At 41.5% G+C, this 5138-nt stretch overlaps 1 pseudogene across 1 annotated transcript; it reads right to left on the reverse strand.

Moving 5' to 3' along the window:
• Positions 1-521: 521 nt before the first annotated feature.
• On the reverse strand, positions 522-805 carry LOC108517705 (60S ribosomal protein L39 pseudogene; annotated as a pseudogene). The gene has a single exon (XR_001882190.1). The product of XR_001882190.1 is annotated as a 60S ribosomal protein L39 pseudogene (transcript).
• Positions 806-5138: the final 4333 nt, after the last annotated feature.

Here is a 5138-nt window from a genome sequence, read left to right on the forward strand (position 1 = left end):
CAGATACCAGGGGATTTGGGAACGGCGAGGAAGCTGAAGGCTCTGGAGTGATCAGCCCTTCTAGATTGCGGGGTCCAGGCAGGGTGTGAGGAAAGAGGTGGCAGTCTCTCTGGGCCTCTGCTGATGGACTATTTTGACTGGCAGAGCTAGAGAGGAGAGTATTCCAGGAGATGAGATAGTACACACTGAGTAGAAAACCCAGGGCATGTTTGGGTGACAGCAAAGTTTAGCTGGTGTGTAGAGAAAATGAATAGCAGAAATGGTTAGAAAAAAGGTCTGCCGAAGAGTTTGGACTTTAATTCCTTTGGCAAATGGGAACCACTAAAGTTTTTTGGTTAGTGGTTTTGTTGTCATTGGTCTCTCTCTCTCTCTCGTGCATGTGCACGCATGTTTTTTGTAAAGACAAAGTCTATGTTGCCAGGCTGGTATCAAACTTCTTTTTTTTTTTTTAATGAAAGGCCTGACATATTTATTACTGAACCCAGCCAATCAATGTGTTTGTAACAGATTCAGAGAGTAAAACATGTCAAACTCTCCAGATAATGATGACATTTCCAGCTTGATATGGTAACGTGATTGTGACCTTCAGACAGCATAAATATGTGTGCCATCTCATGTGCAATTCCTTATAGACCTAGCTTGGTTCGTCTCCAATGTCTCCTGTTGGAGTTGTACCTGATTTTATTACCAGTTTTCATCCGAATCCACTGGGGAATAGGACGATTTTGCTTTTGTTTGCTGACCAGGAACTGCTTAATCCTGAAAGTCTTGTGAGAAGACATGGCGAGAAATGGAGTCAAGCACACAGCACAATGGCGGAGACAGGAAGAGAGCGCTCTCTCTTCCTCAGCCTTCCAAAGCGCTGGGATTCAGGCATGAGCCACTGGGCACAGACGTCATTATTGTTTTTGAAGTACAATTTACATGCGGTAAAATTCATCCTTTTTAGCATTCTATGAGCTTTGGCCAATGCATGTATTCATGTAAACACCACCACAGTCAACCTGTAGGATGTTTCCAACATGTCACGTTTGTTTATGCCTCTGTAGTCAACCTTTCTCCCCACACTAGCCCCTCAAAACTACCGATGTGGCCAAGCTCGGTGGCTCATGCCTGTAATCCCAGCACTTTGGGAGGCCAAAGTGGATGGATCACCTGAGATCAGGAGTTCAAGATCAGCCTGACCAATATGGTGAAACCCTGGCTCTACTAAAAATATGAAAAACTAGCCAGGCGTGGTGGTGGACGCCTATAATCCCAGCTAATCAGGAGGCTAAGGCAGGAGAATCCTTGAACCCTGGAGGCAGAGGTTGCAGTGAGCCAAGATCATGCCATTGCATTCCAGCCTGGGCGACAGAGCGAAACTCCATCTCAAAACAACAACAACAACAGCAACAACAACACACCAATCTGCTGTCCATCTCTAGAGTCTTCCCTGTTACAGAATGTCCTATACATGGAATCACATAGGAAGCAGCTTTTTAAATGTGGTTTCTTTCACTTAGAATAACACATTTGAGATTCATCTATGTTTTTGTGTGTGTCAAGAGTCTGCCACTTTCCTTGTTAAGTAATATTCTATTGTGTAGATAGATCCCTTGTTTATCCATTCACCAGTTGAAGGGCATTTGGGCTATCTCCAGATTGGGATGATTATAAAGAAATCTATCATCAACATTCACGTACAGGTTTTTGTGTGATCATAAGTTTTCAATTCACTTGGGTAAATTCCCAAATAAACAAGAGTAAGATTTTTTGTTGGGTTGAATAAATGTTTATAAATGTATGTTCAACTTTATTTTAAAAAGAAGCCTACCGGACAGATGTAGTGGCTCACACCTGTAATCCCAGCACTTTGGGAGGCCAAGGCGGGTGGATGACCTGAGGTCAGGCGTTCGAGACCAGTCTGACCAACATGGAGAAACCCCGTCTCAACTGAAATACAAAAAATATTAGCCAGACGTGGTGGCATGCGTTGTAGTCCCAGCTACTGGGGAGGCTGAAGGAGGGGAATTGCTTGAACCCAGGAGGTGGAGGGTGCAGCACCACTGCATTCCACCCTGGCGTCAGAGCAAGATTCTGTCTAAAAAAATAAATAAATAAAAGAAACCCACCAAACTATTTTCCAAAGTAGATGTAGTATTTGAAAGTTCTAATTATACACATCCTCACCAGCACTTAGCACAGGCACACCTGGTTTTATTGTGCATTGTTTTATTGTGCTTCACAAATACTGTGCTTTTTACTCGTTGAAGGTCTGCAGCAACCCCGCATTGAGCAAGTCTATTGGTGCCATTTTTCCAACAGCAAGTGCTCACTTCTGGTCTCTGTGTCACAGTTTGGTAATTCTCACAATATTTCAAACATTTTCATTATTATTATATATGTTATCTTAATCTGTGATCGGTGATCTTTGAGTTACTACCGTAATTGTTTTGATATACCACAAACCACCCACCTATAAGATGGTGAACTTAATCAATAAATGTCATGTGTGTCTAACTGCTCCATTGACTTGCTGTTCCTCCATCTCTCTCCCTCTCCTCAGGCCTCCCTATTCCTTGAGACACAACAGTTTTTATATTAGGCCAGTTAATAACCCTACAATGGCTTCTAAGTGTTCAAGTGAAAGGAAGGGTCGCACATCTCTCACTTTAAATTAAAAGCTAGAATTGATTAAGCTTAGTGAATGAGACATGTTGAAAGCTGAACTAGGCTGAAAGCTAGGCCTCTTGCACTAATTAACCAATTAACCAAGTTGTGATTGCAAAGAAAACGTTTTTGAAGGAAATTAAAAGTGCTACTCCAGTGAACACACAAATGATAAGAAAGCAAAACAGCCTTATTGCTGATATGGAGAAATCTGAGTGGTCTGGATAAAAGATCAAACCAGCCACCACATTCCCTTAGGCCAAAGCCTAATCCAAAACAATCTCCTAACTCTCTTCAATTCTGTGAAGGCTGAGAGAAGGAAAGAAGCTAGAGAAGAAAAGTTTGAGGTTAGTAGAGGTAGGTTCACAAGGTTTAAGGAAAGAAGCCATCTCCATCACATAAAAGTGCAAGGTGAAGTAGCAAGTGCTAATGTAGAAGCTGCAGCAAGTTATCCAGAAGATCTAGCAAAGATCATAAATGAAGGTGGCTGCACTACACAACAGATTTTTAATGGAGATGAAACAGGCTTATATTGGAAAAAGATGCCATCTACGGCTTTCATAGCTAGAGAGGCAAAGTCAATGCCTGGCTTCAAAGCTTCAAAGGATAGGCTGACTCTCTTGATAAGGGTTAATACAGTTGATGACTTTAAGGTGAAGCCAATGCTCATTCACCATTCCAGAAATCCTAGGGCCCTTAGACTTTTGCTAACGTGTGCTCTGTAAGTGGAACAACAAAGCCTGGATGACAACACATCTGTTTCCAGCATGATTTATTGAATATTCTAAGCCCACTGTTGAAACCTATTGCTCAGAAAAGAAGATTCTTTTTAAAATATTACTGCTGTTTGACAATGCACCTGTCACCCAAGAGCTCTGAGTGGAAATGTACAAGGAGGCTAATGTTTTCATGCCTGCCAACACAACATCCATTCTGCAGCCCATGAATCAGGAGTAATTTGGACTTTTAAGTCTTATTATTTAAGAAATACATTTCATAAAAAAAAAGAAAGAAATACATTTCATAAGGCTGTAGCTGCCACACATAGTGATTCCTCTGAGGGATCTGGAAGTACATGGAAAATCTTCTGGAAAGGATTCGCCATTCTAGATGACATTAAGAACATTTGTGATCCATCAGAGAAGGTCAAAATAGTAGCATCAATATGAGTCTGAAAGAAGTTGATTCCAACCCTGATGGATGACTTTGAGGGGTTCGAGAAGTCAGTGGAGGAAGTCACTGCAGATGTGGTAGAAATAGCAAAAGAATTAGAGTTAGAAGTGGAGCCTGAAGGTGTGACCGAATTCCTGCAATCTCATGATCAAAGTTGAACAGATGAGAAGTTGCTTCTTAGGGATGAGGAAAAAAGTGGTTTCTTGAGATAGAACCTATTCCTGTTGAAGATGCCATGAATATTGTTAAAATGACAACAAAAAATTTAGAATATTCCATCAACTTAGTTGATAAAACAGTGGCAGGGTTTGAGAAGATTGACTCCAATTTTGAAAGAAGTTCTACTGTGAGTAAAATGCTATCAAATAGCATCTAATGCTGCAGGGAGGATGTTCATGAAAGGAAGAGTCAGTCGATGTGGGAAACCTCGTTGTTATCTTTAAGAAATTGCCACGGCCACTCCAACTTTCAGCAACCACTCCCCTGATGAGTCAGCAGCCATCAACACTGAGGCAAGACACTCCACCAGCAAAAAAGATGATAACTCGCTGAAGGCTCGGGTGATTGTTAGCATTTTGCAGCAATAAAGTATTTTAAAATTAAGATACATGTATTTTTTAAGACATAATGCTCTCGTAAACTTAGTAGACTACAGTATAGAGTAAACATAACTTTTATATGCTCTGTGAAACCAAAAAAATTCATGTGACTTTTTGTGTGTGTGTGTGATATTCACTTTGTCGTGGTGGTAACTGAACCCTGCATATCTCTGAGGTGCCTGTATTGTAATTTTTAATTTTAGCTATTCTGTGTATGGTGGAATGTCATTGTGGCCTTAACTTGCATTTCCTTAATGATGTCGAGTATCTTTTCATGTGTTTATTTGCCATCTTTATATCTCTTTTGGTGAAGGGTCTGTTCAAATCCACTAAAGTGATGTGATCACAGTTCCGTGTTAGGAGATTATCCTGGCAGTGGTGCCCTGTCTTGCTACTCAAGCTATCGAACGAGGACCGACGGCATCTGCATCTCCCGGGGCTTGGTAAAAATGCAGCAGTGTGGCCTCATCCCAGTCCAGCCCAATCAGACTCTGCATTTGAACAAGATCCCCAGGTGATTTGTGTGCCTGTTAAACTTTGAGAAGCACTGGTGTTCAGAAGAAATTACAGGAGAGGGGAAAAATGTAAGGCACTAATTTAGGAAGCTAGTGCCATATAGAGAACTTAGGAAGGCCAAACAGTCAGAAGGCAAAGGAAGTAAGAATCCACACATCTACTGGCCCAGTCTGGAAACTTGGCTCAGGGTCTGAGTCC

This window comes from Rhinopithecus bieti, unplaced genomic scaffold (assembly GCF_001698545.2).
Source record: "Rhinopithecus bieti isolate Rb0 unplaced genomic scaffold, ASM169854v2 scaffold_41619, whole genome shotgun sequence".
NCBI lineage: Eukaryota > Metazoa > Chordata > Mammalia > Primates > Cercopithecidae > Rhinopithecus > Rhinopithecus bieti.